The 22895-nt window shown below is 45.3% G+C and overlaps 1 pseudogene across 2 annotated transcripts; it reads left to right on the forward strand.

The window, feature by feature from the left end:
- Positions 1-252: 252 nt before the first annotated feature.
- Positions 253-3945, forward strand: LOC148845790 (F-box/kelch-repeat protein At3g61590 pseudogene; annotated as a pseudogene). 2 transcript variants are annotated; one of them, XR_016101722.1, is made up of 2 exons: positions 253-746; positions 1961-3945. The product of XR_016101722.1 is annotated as an F-box/kelch-repeat protein At3g61590 pseudogene, transcript variant X2 (transcript). The 2 variants fall into 2 exon arrangements; XR_016101721.1 differs by having other exon boundaries at positions 257-746; positions 2041-3945.
- Positions 3946-22895: the final 18950 nt, after the last annotated feature.

The raw sequence follows: 22895 nt of genomic DNA on the forward strand, positions 1-22895 counted from the left end.
TTGTGTTGGAGATTTAGAGGAAAATTAAAAATAAATAAAAAGAGAAAAGCAAATGTTTTTTTGGTAATGAAAAAAAAAAACGAAAGATGAGAAATGGGGTTGAGGACTGATGAGCAAGAAAGCATTATTTATTTATTTATTTTGCTTTTCAGTGAGGCCAAAAACCTGATTGTCTCTCATGAAAAGCCACAAAGCTTAAACATATACAGCCATTTGACTATAGAAAAGCAAAAGCAGACCCCAAACAAGCCCCTTCTCAGTTCAGACCCCAAACAAGCCCCTTCTCAGTTCTCACCCACTCCCTTCCCTCTTCACTCTCTCTCTCTCTCTCTCACACACACATTCTGATTCTCACTCTCGTTCTCGATACAACCCTATAGAAAACCGCCTTCCGTTTCTGCCTGTCGTTTTGTTGTATCGAAATAAAAGCCGTGTTTCCCATCTCTCTCCATAGGAAAGTCTACATGGATGATGGGACGCTGCAGGCTTCTTCTCTGCTAAATCTGTAGTTCTAAGAGAAAACTGAGCCACCCATTTTCGCGCTCTCTCTCGTTTTCTCTTTCTCTCTATATCCATATGCTTTTACATATTTTCAAAGATGAGCCATTGGATTCATTCTACGATCCCTTCTTGCCTTTCCCCTTTCTAAATCTAGAGATTATGGAATGGAATAGGAAGACACCATTTGATTACTAAGGGCAAAGGAGGTTGTGGAAAAGTAAAAATAGAACTCTGTTCTGGGGAAGGTATGTTGATATTTGTCGATCGTTTTATTGTTTTCGTTGATCACTTTTTTGTGTGTGTTTTAATCTGAGTTTGTTTTAACTTGTATTGTCGTTTGTGTTCATTCTTTCTTTCTAGGAGGTGGAATGTCTCTTTGATGGATTTACATGCACTAATCTCTTACAGCATTGTTTCTTTCTTTTCATTTTCTGCGTTTCATGGGCAATCGATTTTAGGGTTTCGTGTTTAGATTGTCTAGCAACGATTGTGTTTATTTGTGAAGCCTTTTTGCATTCGTTTATTTATTGAATACATTTATCATCTTCGTTTTGTTATATTACTGGTGATACAGGGTCTGTTATTAGATTTTCTTGCTTCTTTTCCTATGTTCAATTTGAGGTCCTTCAATGTAATTTAGATTTGATACATGTAGTTCTATTCCCTTTTTGTTAGACCTTGCTTCTTTGACAGTCAATTTTATTTATCTAAACTATTGCCTCTTCGAATAGGAGTTTAATATAATATTATATCTGAATCTAGAAACTGTGACGTTGGTATTCTGCTTTTTACCTTGTTTGTTGTTATTTCTTCTCAGAAGTTTAATGATATATTTTGTATGTTCTAAGGTCTGGTAGGATCTCCATTTTCTTTTGCAAACTTTAACATTTGAAGATTGTACCAGTTGAGTCATAAATTCATTGAGAAGATTCTCTCTCTCTCTGGTCACTTTCAGTTGTAGATATTTAAATTTGGTTCATTGGTCGGCTTCAGTTATAAAATATAAGTCCTTTAAATATGCTCCTTTGCATTCAAGTCTGATATTACTATTTATTTGGAGGAGGAGTCATCTGATTTATGGTCTTATAAACTAAGGACTGAACACTGAAAAACGGTGGACTTAGGCATATTACTGAAGATTGTTTAAGGTTGAGTGGCGTTTCTATATAAGACCATGCAATTAGTTCTTTCTTTACCTACCAAGCACTGAGGTTGTGTACTGTTTTACTTAATCTGAATTCTCATACTATTTTTTTGCTTAGATACCATGGATTTCAGTCCCATTATTTCTTTGCATATCTCTTTTAATCAGATTATTCTATATTGAGGTAGGGTGATTGCTTTCCCTACTTGATTGGTGGTAAGTTCTTTGCATTGATCTTTTCTCACACCTGATTTTATGGTAATATGAAATGACCTTGATTTTTTTGGATTTCCAATTAACTTAGGATTCTTATAGGTGCTTGCGCTTTTAATGTGGATATGCTGCAATTACGAGAAACTTGGGTTTTATTTCTTCCTTCGGTTTGTTTTCTTCAGGGCATTTTTATATTTCTAGATCATGGAAGGGGAAACTTCATGGTTCACTGATCACTTTGATGACATTGGAAGAGAAGTCCCGGAGATTTCTGAGTTTGAACCATTCTCGGAGATGTGTGATGAAGGCAGCAAAGAAAATTCACTGGTTTCATTGGATGCCATTCTCCCTGATGAACTATTGGAACGAATCCTAGCTTATCTCCCTGTTGCAAGCATCTTCAGAGCAGGTTGTGTGTGTAAAAGATGGAGGGAAATTGTAAATTCCAAAAAATTAAATGTCTTGTCACAGAAACCCTGGTACTACATGTTTACCAGCTCTGATGATCCCATTGGGTATGCATATGATCCTATTCTTCGGAAATGGTATGGTGTTGATCTTCCCTGTATAGAGACATCTAATTGGTTTATTGCCTCATCATGTGGGTTGGTTTGCTTCATGGACAATGATAGCAGAAGCCAGCTATTTGTCTGTAATCCAATCACCAAAGCCTATAAAAAGCTTGAGGAACCTCCTGGTCTGAGGTATTCTGACTACAGTGCCCTTGCGATCTCAGTAGACAGGGTATCACACAATTATACCATTACAATTGCAAAATCTAAGCAAGTCCCTGGCAACTTTTTCCAATGGGATCTCTCTATCCATGTTTATGATTCAGAAACAATGACATGGGTGACTTCTGCTACAGAGATGTTTACAGGGTGGAGAGGTGGTGATGAGAGTGTGATCTGTAATGGGGTTCTATACTTCTTGATTTACTCAACAGGAGGCGGCATGCGTTGGCCTGACCGCCATGGCTTGATAATGTATGATCTCTCTAGTCGATCTTCCCACGGTATGCTGATAAGGACTTTTATCCCTGTACCTTGTTCTCTTACCTGTGGTCGCCTTATGAACCTGAAGGATAAGTTAGTAATGGTAGGTGGGATTGGGAAACAAGACCGACCTGACATAATTAAGGGTATTGGCATTTGGGTTCTTGATAAGAAAGAATGGCGAGAGGTAGCTCGGATGCCCCACAAATTCTTTCAAGGATTTGGAGAGTTTGATGAAGTCTTTGCAAGCAGTGGCACTGATGATCTCATCTACATCCAGAGTTATGGAGCTCCAGCTCTCCTTGTGTTTGACATGAACCTGAAGCAATGGAAGTGGTCACAGAAATGCCCTGTAACAAAGCGATTCCCACTTCAGCTCTTCTCCGGTTTTTGCTTTGAACCCAGGCTTGAAACTGCACCTTGATTTGGGTTTGGTATTCTCTTCTGATCTGATTTGGATGGTCTTAACAATTTGATATGATCAGAAAAGCTTATGGGAAAAGTACTACTAAATCTCTCTTTTCCCTATCAAGAAAACCCAATACCGTTTTCAATTCCTTAATTCTTGTTTTCCAAATTTCCTACTGTTTCTTTTCCCTAAACACTGGTATTCTTTTTTGCTGGATCTTATCAATTTATGTTTCAAAATGAGAGCATCTACTATAACTGCTATTCCTTCTTGCCCTCTTTTAGATCTTTTGAATCTGGTAATTTTCTTATTTCACCCTGATCAAATCTGGAGTTCACAATTTGTACAATCATTGGTGATATGGTCCCTTTCAAGATAACAGTAAGAGAGGCATTTCCAATATCCAGTCTTTCACTAGATGAAAGTTCCATGCAACTCCAAGGCAAATTTGTGGGAATGGGCTTGCCGTTGTGATTCATTCTGTGTATGGGCTTGCACTGCTATTCACTTTGTGGTCTGTGTTTGCTGTGTTTGCATGTTGAGTATAAGCTTTGGAGTTTGGATGGGTGAGTACTTTCTGGTGTCTGTATGCACAGGAGTTTCAGTTTTTGTTTTTGTTTGCATTTGTATAGAACTGCTTCGTAGTTCATATTATAAAGGATTATAAGCTTGGGATGAGTGAATACTTCCTTGTCAGTATTCATAAGCATTTTTTGGGGTGATTGCAGAGTGAAAATCATAAGCTGTTTTTTGCAAGACGTTTGAGTACCTTTTAAAATTGAAATCCATTCCAGCCTGTGAATTGGCATTACTCCTTCACGCTTGTCATGCAATAAAGAAGCTTTTGAATAATGTGACACTAATCATGGTTGGTTTGAGTTGTTCATACTTCATACGGAATGATTGTGCCGTGGGCCAGAGGCATTCTTCGGTCATCCTCCTCACATGGAGGATGGCGTGGTACAGCCAAACCGGTCACCTCTACTCATTTAATTATAAATCGTAATATGGAAGGCATTGAGCGACGGCCATTGTAATCACCAGCTCAAATCATGAATTCATCATGATGGCGAGGTAATTCATCTTTTCCTCCTTTGCTTAAACAAATGTCTTTTCTGGTTTTGCCACGAGGCAGAGCTATTGCACCGAAAATCGCTTCCAATAAAGAGGACACATTCAATTATTTATTTTTTGGAATATTTATTGATTCCTCCACTTCAGAAACTTTTATGAGTTCGCACATTTGACAACTGTGACAAGTGGACGAATCTATCACAATTGCAGAGGTTCTATGGCATGGGGGAACCACAAGGCTTAGCATTTAGAGTGTAAAACCTTGGTATTGTTTTATCATTTTATATGTATTTGCATGGTATATATAAAATACAAATACAAATATACCGTGCATACTGTATATGTATGAATATGTACATGTGTATTTTTGAAATTGAACCTATATGGCTCAGTTTGGAAGGAGTATAAATACAAATATATAGAGTGCAAAACCTTATATTTTGTATTATTTTGTGCCTAATTGTACTGTATATATTTGTATTTGTACTCTTTTCAATTTATATTTGTATCTGTACTCTTTTCAAATTAAGCATAAACAAGTTTCTTTTGGTTTCGCTATGAAACAGAGCTGCACACTGAAACTTGATTCCAACTACGAGAGCAGATCGAACTAAGGGTGTTAAAAGACTCAAAGTCCAAAAACTGATTTACATTTGATCTCGGATCAGATGATCTGTTAACCTAATTGGATTGGATTTGGATTTAACTCCATCTAAAATCTAATCTTATTAAAATCTAAATCCAGTTATATCTATATCTATATTTAAAAAAGGGATTACCTTTTAAATTTTTCTTCAGAAAAAATCTATGATAGAATTGCGGATTTCCCTTTCCATTAATCGAATTGGATTCGGATTTGGCTGAAACTCGTTCAGATCCAAGTATCCCATTGCCACGTGGGTTGTGGCGTGAAATGAATAGTTTGGTTCAAACATTCACATCATTAAAAGTATTTCGGCATCTATTTTAAGACAAATTAGGTTCTAAGGCCAGTTCCACCCTGGCCAGTCAAGGTTGGTTTTCTGGGTTCGTTTGGGTAGGAGAGTTCAATCTCGTGAACCACTGGATCCTGTTCTGATCCAGCCGGTGTTCTTGGACCAAGATCCTAAGTTCGGTGTCACATCTGTTTGCGGCCGGAGAAGAGACATGGAAGATGCGGTAGCAATCCACCCTTCACCTCCGGCGTGTCACTCTACAACGGAAAGGGTATGGGAAGGAAACCGGCAATAGGAACAGGATGAGCAACTTGTGCTTGCCTGGTTCGCTTGAACCGGAACGGGTTTGCGGGAAGGTGGTACTCTGTGACGGGGGTATTTGTGCGCGAGTAGAAGGTGCGGTAGTTCGTGATGCAGGTGAATTGGGCATGATACTGGCGAACACGGTGGCCAGCGGCGAAGAGCTGGTGGTGGAAAGCCATTTACTTCCGACGGTTGCAGTGGGGAGGAAGGTAGGAAATATGATTAGGGGCTTAGGGAGTATGCAAGATCAGATCCGAAAACGATGGCAGTGCTGAGTTTTAGTGGGAAAGTACTGAATGTTACGCCATCGCCAGTAGTAGCGGCATTTAGTTCGAAAGGACCAACCGTGGTAACACCCCAGATCAGGCCCTCTCTGTTTTGTTTTCCGATGACTGATATCCAATCAACAAAGGAAAGGAAAAAATCTGACCCGGTGGGAAGCTGTCTGGTTCGGTACAAAATCTACATTCGTTGGTTGTATGCTTTGTACGTTATCAAAAAAAAAAAGAGGATAGATCTGAAATGCCATTTTTGCCTTGTAAGAAACCCTACTAGCAACAGATCTGAAACGCCCCTTGGGCATGAGTGAAGGTCTATGACGGGCACCCTCTCCTCCACCTGAAACGCTCAATAGAATACCACGATCTGCCTCTTCACGCATTCGACGCAGTGTTAATGATGCAATCAGCGGCCTCCATGAATTCAGAGAGGGTTAGCTCGCTATCGGTAAGTCGGAGGTTGCCTTCTTGATTAGCTCGCTCCAATGTCTTGTCGAATTTGGAGGTGGTTCGATTGTAAACAGAGATGGAGAAGCCACTGGGATTGTCACGTTAATTCCAACATGATCTAACACACCGCCCTCCCTTTACAATGTTTTGTGATGCAAAATTTTTTGGCTAAGTACCCCGTTATTTGACCCGGTAGTGGCGTGCCTTAGTGATGAGCTATTTGGTGGTGAACTGCCTACTGGCGAACTGCTTGGTGGAGAACTGCCTGGGGGCGAACTGCTCGGTGGTGAACTGTCTGGTGGCGAACTGTCTGGTGGCGAGTTCCCTGGTGGCGAACTGCCTGGTGGCGAACTGCTTGGTGGAGAACTGCTTGGGGACGAACTGCTCGGTGGTGAACTGTCTGATGGCGAACTGCCTGGTGGCAAGTTCCCTAGTGGCGAACTACCTGGTGGCGAACTGCTTAGTGGCGAACTGCCTAGTGGCGAACTGCCTGGTGGCGAGCTGCTCGGTGGTGAACTGCCTGGTGGTGAACTGCCCGGTGGTGAACTGCTCGGTGGTGAACTGCCTGGTGGCGAACTGCTCAGTGGTGAACTGCCTGGTGGCGAGCTGCTCGGTGGCGAACTGCCTAGTGGCGAACTGCTTGGTGGCGAACTGTCTGGTGGCGAGCTGCTCAGTGGCGAACTGCCTACTAGGCGGCCGGTGACTTAGAGAATGGTGGGGCTCCCTGGTGTGGCACAATCCGACTGCCCTCAGCATGAGGCGGTCTTCTTTCCTTTGTAGGCAATGGGAGATGAGGGACTTGCGAGAACTCCATCTTTTCCTCCTCTTTGTAGGTGGGGGGAGCTAAGGGACCTGTGAAAACTCCATCTTTTCCTCCTCTTTGTAGGCGGCGAGGGTTGAGGGACCTACGAGAACTGAATCAGAGGTCTCGAGGGTATTTTCCTGGCGGGGGCTCTCTGACGCTTAAGTTAGCACTCTTATTGTAGAGGGCTTTGAAGATAATATGAGAGAGCTAGAGAGCAGGGGTTACTTCCCTTTTTTCATCCTCCTCCCCTCTGGGGGGTGGGGTCTTTATATACCGGAGTCCTCGCGGGTTAGGTGGGTGAAAAGCCTCAAAACGGTAAGACCCGTCGCATCCTGTCAGAACCGGGGTACGGTGGTGAACTCCTCGAGGTCGTCAGGCTGGCGCTTGTGTCAGGCGGCCAGGTCGGCGCCTGGGCCGGGTTGTCAGGGGGCACCTGCGTCAGTCGGTGGGTCGGTGTCTGGGCCAGGTCGTCAGGTTGGCGCCTGTGTCAGTCAGCGGGTCAGTGTCTAGACCAGGTCGTCAGGTTGGCGCATGTGTCAAGCGGCGGATCAGTGTCTAGGCTAGGTTTGTCGGTGGGCGCCTTATGAGCGGCTTGGCCGGATCATGCGCTAGGCTGGTCCAGGTCGGCCAGGTTGCGTAGGCCGCGTGCCAGGCCGCGCGCAATTCGCATGGGTCGTGTGTAGTTTGTGCGGGCCACACGCCAAGCCGCGCGTCAGGCCACGCGTAGGTCGCGCCAGGGCGGCCAAACTAGTGCCCGGGTGGGTCACCAACTTCGTAAGTATGTTGGATGGGTGTTTTCCTAATTGTCACGAGGTGCCACGTGTCACAATTTCACTAGAGGGCCAAATCTGCCCTCATCAATAGCCCCCACTCCCGAGCTGATAGTAACTCAGCGAAGGGAGTAGATTTCTTTTGGCCTATAAGTCGATGAGTTAGTAAGTGTTGATCCATATACTAGTGTGGCCCGTAGGCTTTGGAAGTGACTCATAGTCTACTCTTCTTTGACTTTTGTCCGTGCCAGAGAGGCGACCGGGTCTTTAGTATTAATGTGGCCCATAGGCTTTAGGAGTGACCAGTGGTCTACTCTTTTCTAATTTTGCCCGTGCCGGGGAGGCGATCGGGTCTTAAGTAGTAATGTGGCCCGTAGGCTTTGGGAGTGACCAGTGGTCTACTCTTTTCTAACTTTGCCCGTGCCGGAGAGGCGACCGAGTCTTAAGTAGTAATGTGGCCCGTAGGCTTTGGAGTGACTAGTGGTCTACTCTTTTCTGACTTTGCCCGTGCCGGAGAGGCGACCGGGTCTTAGGTAGTAATGTGGCTCGTAGGCTTCGAAGTGACTAGTGATCTACTCTTTTCTGACTTTGCCCATGCCGGAGAGGCGACCAGGTCTTAAGTAGTAATGTGACCCGTATGCTTTGGGAGTGACCAGTGGTCTACTCTTTTCTAATTGTGCTCGTGCCGGAGAGGCGACCAGGTCTTAAGTAGTAATGTGGCCCGTAGGCTTTGGAGTGACTAGTGGTCTACTCTTTTCTGACTTTGCCCGTGCCGGAGAGGCAACTGGGTCTTAAGTAGTAATGTGGCCCGTAGGCTTGGCCTACATCAGCTTCGTAATGCCAGTCATCTACTCCTACAAGAAGCTACTAGGGGCTCGACCTTCGAGGGCAACACTACTAACTTTAGGTTGCCAGCTCACACGAGAGCCTTGGAAGGCTCGACCGATAAGGGCGCCTATGTAGTCAGTTGGCCGCCAACTCCCGCGGAAGCCACGAAGAGCTCATCTTTGTAGGGGGACCTTGCAGAGAGGACTGATGTGGCATTATCTGAATTGAAAGTAAGGTTGGTAGAGCTACTTAGCTTTGGCAAGATGAGAACTTAGCTTTTTGTAGCATGTTCCCACAGACGGCGCCAATTGATGTAATTGTTTTCGGCCACGTACCAATGTTTTGTGATGTAAAATTTTTTGGCTAAGTACCCTGTTATTTGACCCAGTGGTGGCGTGCCTTAGTGATGAGCTACTTGGTGGTGAACTGCCTACTGGCGAACTGCTTGGTGGAGAACTGCCTGGTGGCGAACTGCCTGGTGGCGAACTGCTTGGTGGCGAACTGCCCGGTGGTGAACTGCCTGGTAGCGAGCTACTCGGTGGTGAACTGCCTGGTGGCAAACTGCCCGGTGGCGAGCTGCTCAATGGCGAGCTGCCTAGTGGCGAACTGCTTGGTGGCGAACTGCCTGGTGGTGAACTGCCTACTAGGCGGCCAGTGACTTAGAGAATGGTGGGGCTCCCTGGTGCGGCGCAATCTGACTGCCCTCAGCATGAGGTGGTCTTCTTTCCTTTGTAGGCAGTGGGAGCTGAGGGACCTATGAGAACTCCATCTTTTCCTCCTCTTTGTAGGCGGCGAGGGCTGAGGGACCTGCGAGAACTGAATCAGAGGTCCCGGGGGTATTTTCCCGGCGGGGGCTCTCCGACGCTTAAGTTAGCACTCTTATTGTAGAGGGCTTTGAAGATAATATGAGAGAGCTAGAGAGCATGGGTTACTTCCCTTTTTTCATCCTCCTCCTCTTTGGGGTTGGGGTCTTTATATATCGGAGTCCTCGCGGGTTAGGTGGGTGAAAAGCCTCCAAACGGTAAGACTCGTCGCATCCTGTCAGAACCGGGGTACGGTGGTGAACTCCTTGAGGTCGTCATGCTGGCGCTTGTGTCAGGCGGCCAGGTCGGCGCCTGGGCCGGGTTGTCAAGGGGTGCCTGCGTCAGTCAGCGGGTCAGTGTCTAGACCAGGTCGTCAGGTTGGCGCATGTGTCAAGCGGCGGGTCAGTGTCTAGGCCAGGTTTGTCGGTGGGCGCCTTATGGGCAGCTTGGTCGGATCATGCACTAGGCTGGTCCAGGTCGGCCAGGTCGCGCAGGCCGCACGCCAGGTTGCGTCAAGCCGTGCACAGGTCGCGCCAGGTCGCGTCAAGCCGTGTGCCAGGTCAGCCAGGTCGCGTCAAGCCGTGCGCAGGTCGCGCCAGGGCGGCCAGACTGGTGCCCGGGTGGGTCACCAACTTCGTAAGTTTGTTGGCTGGGTGTTTTCCTAGTTGTCACGAGGTGCCACGTGTCACAATTTCACTGGAGGGCTAAATCTGCCCTCATCAATTATGATTTTAGGAATACATGAATCCGATGGTTCTAAACTTGGAGATGAAAGTGGCAGATTGGGTCTCAAGCTGCTTCAGGTCACTTCTGGTTCAACGGTCACGGAGGAGGAGTGTGATAGAAAGTTAACAATAAGGGAGAATTCTTTAAGACAATAATGACTCGCAAATGGAACCGTTTTGGCCATCGCTTTCTGAATCAACGGTTCATTATTCATTTGGAACTGATAGTCTGTTCTAATAAAAAATTAAAAAATAAAAATAATTAAAAATAAAAAATGGTAAAAAACTGTTGAATAGATTAACGATTCAACCAAACGGTCCGACCATCTAAATCAACGGTCATTCAAAAACCATAATGTAACAGAAGAATTAATCAATTTTCTAAACCATACGAATACTTTAATAAGTTTGCCGTTATTTTATAATCACAGAAATCGATTTTTGTTTTAGGATTACAAAAGTTCACCAAACCTCGAAATCTGAGGCCACCATTGCCTTGCAAACTTCTATGTTTCAACTTCCAAGAGATTGCAGAGTGCAGACGTCTTTCACAATTATGCTTAACATGATCTTTTCAAAAGTTGCGGAAATTCCAAGCATTACAGTCCAAACGCTACCTCAAACAAACAACAAACATAACCCAGTACACTGAAAAGTGTTGCTGAGATAGACTCAACTATTTCCAACGAGATGGGGTTTTGGTGGTATCCTCCTCACTTCCTCAGCCTCGGGTTCATGGCAGAGACAAAGACAGAGGGTGTCCTCTCTAGGCCATAACCATCTAATTGATCATAGTTTTGATATCTGATCTTAATCAAAATCCAAAAGCAAAAAAGTTATAGGAGGGAAGTGATCGAGAGCTGTAACCCTGTAACTGAAAGAGAGAGAGAGAGAGAGAGAGGGTAGGGGAGGGGAAGAGTCAAGGTCACATCGTACGAGTCAAGATCAGAGGTTCCCATGGCTGCATAACACCCCGCAAAACCAATCTCATTTTGTTCTCTCTTCCTGATTTCTAGTTTCAGCTGCTAGGGATTCCTAATAAGTAAAAACTCTCCACATAAGATGAAAGTACGGGAATTTAGTTGTACATAGGGAATATCTCCAATCAATTTAATATACATGTAATAAAGATATTCCCAATGTGCAGATAGATGTTATATGAGCAGAGTTTTTCAGTAATTTGGATTTATTTTTCACACAATGCTTTTCACACCATCCTCACAGCGAGATTAGATATGTTCCTCATACCGACCTTACAGCCAAATCAACAGCTGGAACATGATGTGAGATCGGTGTGAGGAGAAAATTTGGAGACTCCCTCATAGCATGTTGCAGCTGTGTATTGAAAATATCTCCCCATGAATGATAAAATACATGTACATAGGTACTTCCAATGCAGAGTTGATATGTGAGCAATAGAAACTTTGCACAATTTGTTAAAGTAGAGAAATTTCGTCGCATATTATTGGAGATATTCCTAATATGCGGCTGGATGATATGTGAGCAAATAATTTGTTTTTTAGGAGATTCATGCTCCTCATATGGATAAACTGAAGTTGCCTCTAATTTGCATCATTAGGGGTGTAATTGAGCTGTGTCGAGCCAAATTTTGGCATGTCTTGGTTCAACTTGACTAAAATGCTACTAGGTTCGAGTTCGAGTTCGAGCTCGAGTTTAACTTGAACTATATTTTTTTACTTGAACTCAATTCAATTAAATATTTAATGAGCTCAAGTTTGGCTTGAAAGCTCGAAAACAAATATATATATATATATATATATATATATATATATATATATATATATATATATATATATATATATATATATATATATTGATATATTGATGATGCACGACCTAGAAGTTCCTAACTGGAAGGTTGCCTAGATGTTGCTCGCATGGCGAGCTGGGCCAAGCTGAAAAGCAGAGATCAGAGAGACCAGGGTGGGTGACCCGGTGAGGTCGCTTCGATGCTTAAGTTAGTATTCTTGCTATGGTTGCAAGCTAAAAGCTTGAATGGTAGAGAGCTTGTATGTAAATAATCACGCGTACCTGGGCCCTGAAGGGGTTAATGCCCTTCTATAGTTGAGTTACCGTGGATCTAACGAAAAGATTGTAGGATCTTCAGCCTGGGTAGATGAGATCCATTTTCGCTTTAGATGGGGAGTAACGTACCAGTCAATGAAGTCTATCATTACCGCTCGATCTGAACAGGTAAAGGATAAGGCCTGTCGTTACGCGATGAGATCCCGGGAGGTTCGGAGTCTGCTAAGAAGCTTCTAGAGTCGATTACGTGTCACTTAGGTTTGTAGGCCCCGAACTGGCTTTGGTGTTGAGGTGCCTCTATACCGAGGGAACTCTATGCCGAGGTGGCTTTGTATCGAGGTGACCAAACACTCGAGCTCTGAAATCTACTAACTAAACTCCTCTTGCTGAGTTGTTATCCTACTGGCAGATCGCGTCCACGTGACCATTGCTTACTAGGTCGTGCCAAATTACCCCTCATCAATTGCCCCCCACTCCTTGTGCCACGGGTCCTGACTCGGCGTAGGGAGTTCATGATGAGCCCAAGTGGATTTGGCACGATATCTAGGTGGTACAGAGGGCGAACCTTCAGCTAGACCTATTTGATCGTTTGGCTCGACTAGGAAATGACCCAGATTGCGTATCAGGTATGCACGGACGTCAAGCTGATTATAAACTCTGTGGACGTCAAAATGCATGTTCAACTAATTTTAACCTCGGGTAGCACGCAACTGGTTTTCCTAGGAACCATTGGATCGTGCAGATCTTGGTTGTTGATCCCTGGATATAATGGCTATAAATAGGGGCCGAAGGGCCCATTTTCTTAACCATAAACCGCAAATCTAAAGTCCTTGAGGTCACGTTCAAGTATCCCAGCTCAGTGTTAGCTATTCCCAAGTCCGAAGTTGTCTTCATTTCTTCGGTCTTCTCTGGTGACTTTGTCTTCCTTTGCTTTTGATTCCACTGTCCTTTTCATCAACATGTCTAGTCTTAGCTTAGATAGCCTTTTAGACGGGAGCGGTGAATCCATTGGGGCCAAGGTGGGTACCTCAGCACAGACCACGAAGCCTCATCCTACCGAGGTGGGGACTTCGGCACAGGATGTGGACTCCAACCTGTCCAAGGTGGACTCACCTCGGCTAGAGCAAGAAGCCTCTGGCAAATCGGCCTCCACCTCACACCGAGATAGCCTGCTGGACAGCTTTGGTCCACCTACAATGACAACGGATAGGCTCATCTCTTTAGTAGCTCGATACAGACTCCCTAATAACTTTGTATACAGTATTCCCTTAGGTAACTTTCCTTGGGATCACGGTCATGACAAGATCTTGGTCTTCGAGGAGCAGCTCGTAGTCAGGATGTGTCTTCCACTCCACCCTTTCATAGTCGAACTCGTTAAGTTTTCTGATATTGCCATAGACCAGCTACATCCAAACTCTATCCGCAACATCGTAGGTACCATCTCCCTTTTCCACGATTATAACTGACCTCTAGACCTTGGCATCTTCTCTTCGGTCCTCTCCATCAAGAAGAACTCAGCCTGTATTCTACCTGAGCACAGATGAAGTTATTACATGTCTCCTCGACCCCAGGTACAAGCTGCAGTGCTGAGGGGTGGCCATTCCCGACTCACTAGAGGGGCAGTCATCCGAGACCCCGACGTCAGATTGGACCCAAATACATGAGAGGAGGTCCTATCTTGGCCGAAGTTCGGCCTAAAGTTTGAAAACTTTGTGACCAAGGATAAGCTCGTACAAGCTGGTCTAAGTCCTCCTGGTAGGTCGCCAACTGTTATACTTGTTTTCTTTGTTTTGTTTTACTTTGATGTTGCATCTAACTCGATTAGTCATCTTTTTACAACTGCCATGGATGACATCCTCACCAATGAGCTCTTCGGGAGCATGCAAAAGGAGAAGAAGAAGAAGAGGGCCTCTAAGAAGGCTCGCCTCCACACCGAGACCACCACCTCCAACGTCGGCGCCTCCGTCCCCAAGCACCAACCAAATGCCGAACAACCTCCTGTGATTGACTTGGTTGAGGAGGACCAAAGCAAGGCTACTACGCCTCGTGTGCCCGAGGAGACCACATCTTCCGAGCCCTAGCACGTACAGGCAACCACCACTCCATCGAGTAGCGATACTTATACTCTAAGCATTTTGACTCTGAAGTTCGGCCTCCTCAAAAGCAAGGATGTGGTATTCGCCGAGGAGGCCGCTTGTTGGGTTAATTTACCGATTGCTCAGCTCGGGGCCAGAGTAGCAACACATTGCATGGTGGTACGTACTTGACCTTTAGGCTTCTTTATACTTAGATTTTCTTCATACTTATACTTGTTTTCTTCTTTTGGCAGGTGAACTCCTCGATCCATGCCCTATCCTACCAGTCCAAGGTGAACTTAAAGTGAGCTCTCGAAGCTGAGGAGTCCTCCTGAAGTGCCCACTCCAAGCTCGACTTAGCTTGTAACGAGATCAACCAGTTGAAGAATGATGCGCGAGACAAGAAGGAGCTGGAAGCGGAGAAGAAGAAGCTAGTGGAGCGTGAGGTGACTCTGAAGAGAGAGAATGAGAACCTCAAGATGCTGGTGAAGGAGTAGCCTGAAATTATACTCCAAGCGATGGAGGATGCCAAGATCAAGGTGGTCGAGGAATACAAGCCTTCGGAGGAGTATCGCGAGAAGTTGGTCAAGGATAGGACAACGGGCTAGCGAAAGGGGTTTAAGCTCAACAAATGGTTGACCCAGTGTGAATTCCCCACCTAGACCTCAGTGTCATCACAACATTTAAGATCACCAAGGAGATGATCGTTGAAGCCGCTAAGGATCCAGACTTTGAGGAGGAGAACAACGACGACCTTCTCGACGATGAGACAACGGGAGAAGGATAGGGAACCGATGCCATCGAGGACCACATGGAGACTGATCTACCCACTGACGCCTCTACTGGGGATGAGGAGCCCCAAACCGACTGATGCCTCTTTTCTTGGACCCCCTTTGTAAATACTTGATGTCTCGGGCCTCCGAGCTCAGCTAAATAGTTGTAATTTGTTTGTTGTTTTTTCTTACTGTGTACTCGAAGTACTTTATCAATGGATTACAAGTATTTTGCAAAACTCTTTGTGTGCAAAAACTTTTTCTGAGTATAGATTACTTTTGAGATGGCGAGCTAAACCAAATAGGAGCAAAATTTTTCTGTGTTGATTACTCTCGGCCTGGTGAGCTCGACTCGAATAGGAATAATCTAATCGTTATTGTATGCTAGGGTAAACAGACAATGTAGGGTACATGCCTGACCTGCCTATGCTCGGGCTACTTCACCTTGCCTATGCCAAAGTGACTGGGTTTTAACAAGCCTGTGCTAATTAGGCGACTAGGTCTTAAGCTACCCATGCCAAAGAGGTGACTAGGACTTCTCTGCCCATGCCGAAGAGGCGATTGGGTCTTATATCATGCCAAGGTCTCTTGTCAGCTCGGCATCATAGCCCTTAAGCTTTTGGGACTGACTTAAGGTCCTCTCTCCAATTCGTCGTCCATAGGATCAGCTCGGTGATCGTAGGGACTTAGTCATTTTTATTTGCATTGAGGTTTCCAAATAGTATCTCCTTAGGTTGTCAACGTTCAAAGCTTGAGGTACATGTTTTCCTTCCATGGTCTCGAGCTCATAGGTTCCCTCTCCGAACACCTATCTCACTCGGTAAGGTCCTTCCCAATTTGGATCGAGCTTATCCACGTTGGGCTTAGGTGCCATCACCTTATGGAGGACCAAGTTGCTGACTCGGAATAGCCGCTTCCTAACCCAGGCGTTATAATATCGAACTACTCATTGCTAGTAAGCTAAAGTTCGAATGTGGTTCAGATTACGTACCTACTTAATGAGGTCCAAGTTAGTTCTAAGCTCGTCGTCGTTTGTCTCTTCATTGTAAGCTTCGAGCCGCAACGTCGGTACTTCAATCTCTGCATGGATCACGGCTTCCATCCCGTATGTGAGGTTGAAGGGTGTCTCGCCAGTCGCAGTCTTGATGGTAGTCCGGTAGGCCTAAAGGACACTGGGTAGCTCATGCACCCATAACCCTTTGTCTCGCGCGAGGCAAGCTTTCAGTCTGCGAAGGATAGCCATGTTCGTCACTCCAGCTTGTTCGTTTGCTTGTGGATACACTACCGAAGTGAAGTCTTGCTGAATCCCCATCTTGGTGCACCAGTTCTGGAATTTGATGTCCTCGAATTGCTTCCCGTTATCCGAAATCAAGACTTTGGGTAGTCCAAAATGGCACACGATGTTTCTCTTGAAGAAATTTTGCACATTCTGGGCTGTAATACTTACCAATGGTTCAACTTCCACCCACTTTGTGAAGTAGTCCACTTCCACGACCAAGAACTTCCTTTGCCTGGTTGCCAACGGAAAAGGAACAAGGATGTCGACTCCCCACTGTGTGAAGGACCACGGGGTAGTAAGATACTTCAAATCGGCAGTAGGTTGACGGAGGATGTTGGCATGCCTCTGACATCTGTCGCATTTCTTAACAAGCTCAAGTGTGTTTGCCTTCATTGTGGGCCGCTAGTACCTCTGCCTTAATGCTTTTTGGGCGAGGGCTTTGCCCCCCAAGTGTCCTCTGCATAATCATTCATAGGTATCGCGAAGTACAAACTCAGCTTTTGAGGAACACAGGCAACGTAGGTAGGGGAGCGTAAAGGATCTTCTGTATAGCCGTCCGTCTATAAGGACATACCGGGCTGATTAACGCTCTACCCTTTGAGCTGCATTGCATTCTGTAGGTAGGGTCACGTGGAGCAGATAATGAACGAGTGGGTCAATCCAGCTCAGTTCCGCTTGCAACACGGGAGCAACCTCTTCTGCCCCCCTGAGAATACTGGGCCAAGGCAAGTCTTCTATGTACACAATTCGCATGGTGTTGTCATTGGTACTTTCTAGTCATGATAAGGCATCGGCCTTAGTGTTCTCGAACTTCAAAAATTTCCTAATGAAATAAGAGTTGAAGCCTGGTAGGATTTCCCTTACTTTGGTTAAATAGGCCTCCATAATCGGGTCACGTTCTTCGTAGTCGCCATTGACTTGGTTAACTACCAACTGTGAGTCACTACACACGATGAGGTGTTTTGTACCCATTTTCTTCACTAAGTTTAGCCCAAAAATTAGCACTTCATGCTCTGCCTCATTGTTCGATGCCTTGAATCTGAACCGAAGAGTGTACTCCAGCTTCACCTCGCTTGGGCCGTACAGTATCAGTCTAGCTGTCTACATGGAGGATCTAGGGCTTCTCATTCTAGGTTGGTACTGCTCTAACCGGGACCAGTGCCCCGCTGGTTGATGCCTCTAACACGTTAGTGGGCTTAGTCGGTTCAAGGGCTGGTGTGCTGAATCTACATTCTGCTACGAAGTCCACCAAGGCTTGGACTTTGATTGCAGGTCGTGACTTGAACCGAATATCGTACTCAGTAAGCTCGATGGACCACTTCGCCAATCTCCCTGACAACTCAGTCTTAAGTAGGATGTGCCTTAGATGTCTATTAGTAAGGACGATGATGGTATGGGCTTGGAAGTATGGACGTAATTTCTGAGCTACTACTACTAGCACGTATGCCAGCTTCTCCATGTTGAGATATCTAGTTTCTGCGTCCTGCAACACTTAACTTACATAGTAGACGGGTTATTGGACCCGGAGATGTACAACTTCAACTCATCTCCTTCCTTAGGTTGGGTTAAAACTGGGGCGGTACTTAGTTATCTTTTCAGCTCATCAAACGTGAGATGGCACTCTTCGGTCCATTCAAAATTTTCAGCTCATCAAAACGTGAGATGGCACCGACCTGCTGATTTAGACATAAATCGGTTTAAGGAAGCTACCCAGCCAGTCAATCGTTGTACATCTTTGATTTTTTGGGGTGGTCGCAATTTTAAGATAGCCTTGATTTTATCCGGGTTGGCTTCGATGCCACATCGGTTCACTATGTAACCGAGGAATTTGCCCGACGTGATCCCAAAGACACACATGTTTGGGTTTAACTTCATATTGTATATCCATAGAATTTGAAAAAAAGCATCTAAATCATCGATTAAAGATCTAGAAAATTGGGTCTTCACGACTATGTCATCAACATAACATTCCACTTTATTACCAATCAACAGTTCAAAAATTTTGTTTACAATCCGCTGGAAAGTTGCTCCAACGTTTTTCAAACCAAAGGGCATAACTTTATAACAGTACAACCCAAGTTCGGTTATTAAAACTGTTTTATCTTGGTCAGCTGTATCCATCATAATTTGGTTGTAGCCGGAGTAAGCGTCCATAAACTCAACAACTCATGCCCTAAGGTCGCGTCTGCCAGGTGGTCAATTCTAGGCAGGGGGAAGCAATCCTTTGGGCAAGCTCTGTTCAGGTCGGTGTGGTTAACGCACATGCACTACTTGCCATTGGCTTTCTTCACAAGCATGGGGTTGGCGACCCAACTTGGGTAATGAACCTCCTTGACGAATTCTGCGGCGAGGAGCTTTCTGACCTCCTCATCGACTACGCTCCACCACTCCAAGGCGAGGTTGCATTTTCTTTGTCTAACTGGCTTGACTAAAGGGTCCACATTAAGTTTATGAGTTATCACACCAGGGTCAATTCTGGGCATTTCTGTCGCGGACCAAGCGAAAACATCTAAATTATTAAGCAAGAAACTTACTAGCTGTGTTCAGAGCGGTTCTCTTATTAGTGCACCGATCTAGAGAGTCTTGGTTAGCTCGACCTCTGAAATTGGTACATGGATTGTCTCTTCCATCGGGGCAATTCGCTCCTCGGTGTAGTTTGCTGGTTGCTCCAGTTCGACGTCTTCTGGCAGTTTTGCCTTCCCTTTGAGGGCAACTATGTAGCACTTACGGGATTCGAGTTGATCGCCTCGTATGACCCTTACTCTATAATCTATCGGAAACTTCACCGCGAGATAGTAAGTCAATACTATTGCACATAAAGCATGTGTAATAGGTTTACATATAATTGCATCGTAGGGGGACGGAGTCGCAACTACCAAGAAGGTGTGCTCGAACTGTACAACATTCGGCCACGTGCCCGCCTCCACTAGTACTGTGACTCGACATATATGCTTAACTTCTTCTCCGCTCAACCCTACTGGTGGGGTATTCGCTGGTTTCAGGTCGCTCTGCTGTAGTTGTAACTTATCAAAGGTTCCTTTGAAGAGGATATTGGCCAAACTACTTGATTCTACCAAGATCCGCTTCTCCTCGAAGTCATTGATGATCAACTTTATGACTATGGCATCGTCATGAGGATATTGAATCCCACTAGCATTGTCTTCGGTAAAATAAATGGGTTCTTCGATTTGAGGTCGCTTCGGTGGGTTCTCTGCCTTGTGTTCTAGTTCTCGGAATGAAGTCTTTCCTGTTGCTGGTGTGCACCCTGTTACAATGGATCCTCCAATGATCATGTTGATCACCCTACAGATTAGTCATTTTTTTGGTAGCGGGCGAGGTGGCTGCTCGTTCTACCTACTGCTTTCTAGGGTATCTTTTTTTTTTTATTTCTCAGTCGATCCCCTTGTCCTTTCTCCTCGTGCAAAATGTATTTTTTCAAGTACCCACAGTAGATGAGTTCCTCGATCTCGTCACAGAGGTTTATGTAATTCTCTATATTGTGACCATGGTCCCGATGAAAGTGATAATAAACATTTGGGTTTCTGGTCGTTGGGTCTCCTCGTAGCCTAGGTGGCCATTTGACAATGGAGGAGTCTTTAATGGCCATCAAGATCTCTCCTCATTTCGGGTTAAGGGGAGTATAGTTGGCTCTCTCCTTTAGCAGGGTCCTAAAACGCAGACCCGACCTGTAACTTCGTGAGGGGGGCTTACTCCTCGAGCTCAGGGACTTGCTTATTCGCCTTGGGGAGTTGCTCTTTTTCTTTTTCTGCATGTTGCTCGTTCCCTCTTCCTCTCTCTTTCTCCTTCACCTTGTTGGTTGTCGATCTTTTGGTTTATTTCCTCTTCTTTACTAATGAACTGATTGGCCAGCCTGAGGAACTCAGTGATGTTTTTCGGCTTGTTTGCCACGACATGCCACTTGAACTCCTTATGAGTAATCCCTTTATGTGTTGCGGTGAGGCGTATCACCAGATCAAAGCCTGGTATCTGCAGGCACGTCTCGTTAAAGTGCTTGATATAGCTTTGAATTAATTCTCCTTTCCTCTACACCATGTTCAGAAGGCTCTCCTGCAAATTCGACCACTTCTTACTGGTGATGAAGTGGGTTGTAAACATATCCGCAAAACTACGCCCAACTTCTGGTGGAACCCGACGCGAGGTTTCTATACCAGGTCCAAGCTACTCCTCTGAATGTAGTGGAGAAAGTCATGCACATGCAAGCCTCGTCGGCCCCGGTGAGATGCATCTGGGACTGGAATGCGCCTACATGATTGTTGCGGTCAAAAGAACCATCATACTTGTCTAGTGATGGTACCTTGAAATCTTTCAGCATTGGAGCCGCTAGGAGCTCGGATGACAAGGGGGATGGCCGGCTCAACAGAGCAGGCGCCGTTCTCGTGGCTGCCAAGCTTACCTCCTCTCTTTCTCGACCTTGATCTACTGGATGGCTGGGCTTCACTTGCGGGCTATTCTTTGTTGAGGAATGGCGAGTCTTGCGACGTCGCCGCCGCTGCTTCTTTGGTGGTGCGGAGTTTGTATTGCCAACCTTAGTGTTGTCGGGTATCTTGGTCTTGCTTCAAATGGTGGGGCGAGGTGGTTTAGGGATTCTTCTCGCCGCTTCTTCTTTGCCGCGAGTCCAGTAGCGGGGAACCAAGGGGTCTCTTCTTGATCCTGTGCTTCGGGCCCTAAGCTGACAATCTACATCATCTTGGTGTGGAAATTGCTGACAGTGCCTCTCAGGCTAGCTAAGTTTGGGCCTATCCTTTGAGTTCTCTCTTCTGGAGGTCGGAGGAGTACGCCGATCACCTGCAATACCCCATGGTGGGGTCCATCTCGAGGGAGGGACCGATACTTGCGAAGTTCTCTCACTGTGGGCTGGAGACTGGCGGACGTTCCAATGAACCCAATGCTGATTTTGGTTCTAAGCCTGCCCTTGATGTTGATTTGTCGGCTGGTTCAGTTGTAGCGCTGGGAACTACTGCTGGTACTGTTGGTAGAAATAGTACTGCTGAAACTATTGGAATTGGTGGATCTAATGCATTTGAATCTGCATCATCTGGATGCTCTGGACGAGGTTGTTAAACTGGGAGTGCTCGACCCCAGTGAGAATCATAGAAGGCTCTGAGAATGTGGTGTTCACTTGGGGGAGCGAGACACTCACATGTTGGGTAGTGTGAGGCACGGATAGTGATGGAACCCGGGAGACAGTTAGGGGATGGTGAATTGGCCGATGGTCACTAAGGAACCCTGGGGAGTGACTGTTTGTTGCTCTTGCCCCCTAGTGATGTTCATGTCGCTTTTTCCATTGTAGCTGGAATATGCCATTGAGGTTGAGATTGGGATTGAGATCGTGACTAGGATTGGGAGGACCTTTCGATCGTTCCCACAGACGACACTAATTGATGATGTGCAATGTAGAAGCTCCTAGCTGGAAGGTTGCCTAGACGTTGCTCACATGGCGAGCTGGGTGAAATTGCAAAACAGAGATAAGAGAAACCGAGGCGGGTGGCCCAATGAGTTCGCTTCAATGCTTAAGTTAGTATTCTTGCTGTGGTTACGAGCCAAAAGCTTGAATGCTAGAGAGCTTGTATGTAAATAATCGCGCGTACTTGGGCCCCGAAAGGGTTGATGCCCTTATATAGTTGAGTTGCCGTGGATCTAACGAAACGATTCCAGGAACTTCAGCTTGGGTAGATGAGATTTGTTTCCGCTTTAGATGGGGAGTAACGTATCAGTCAATTAAGTCTATCATTAACGCTCGATTCGGGCGGGTAGAGGATAAGGCTTACCATTACGCAGTGTGATTGCGGGAGGTTCGGAATCCGCTGAGAAGCTTTTGGAGTCGATTACTTGTCACTTCGGTTCTTGGGATCTGAATTGGCTTTGGTGCCGAGGTGCCTCTATACCGAGGTGACTTTATGCCGAGGTGGCTTTGTACCGAGGTGACCGAACAGCCGAGCTCTGAAATCTGCTGACTAGGCTCCTCTTGATGAGTTGTTATCCTACTAGCAAATCACGTCCACGTGACCTTTGCTTACTAGGTCGTGCCAAATTACCCCTCATCAATATATATATATATATATATATATATATTATTTTTTATAATATATAGTATATTCTTATATCAATAGAACATAAATATATATTTCTATGTATAAAATATAAAATATATTTTATAATATTCTTTATAATATAATATATGATATTTTTTATAACATATAGTTTATATTTTTGGGAGAATGACCGATACCCCTAGTGTTAGAATTTGTAGGTTCAATGTACGGTCGGGGTAGGTGCCAGCTTGAAATTGATGTCAATTCACGGGCGGGCATGGGTGCATAAAGTGTGGGTATCGGTCCATTTGAATGTTTATAGCCTTGTAGTGTAAGTCAGAAATCTGCATTGGGCAAATCCGTACTTTTTTGTATACTTTTTGTGTATGTATGTATGTATGTATGTATGTATGTGTTAATCAAGCTAAGCTGGCGA

The sequence above is a fragment of the Nelumbo lutea genome, chromosome 7 (assembly GCF_056320005.1).
Source record: "Nelumbo lutea isolate HS-2025 chromosome 7, American lotus-T2T, whole genome shotgun sequence".
NCBI classification, from domain to species: domain Eukaryota; kingdom Viridiplantae; phylum Streptophyta; class Magnoliopsida; order Proteales; family Nelumbonaceae; genus Nelumbo; species Nelumbo lutea.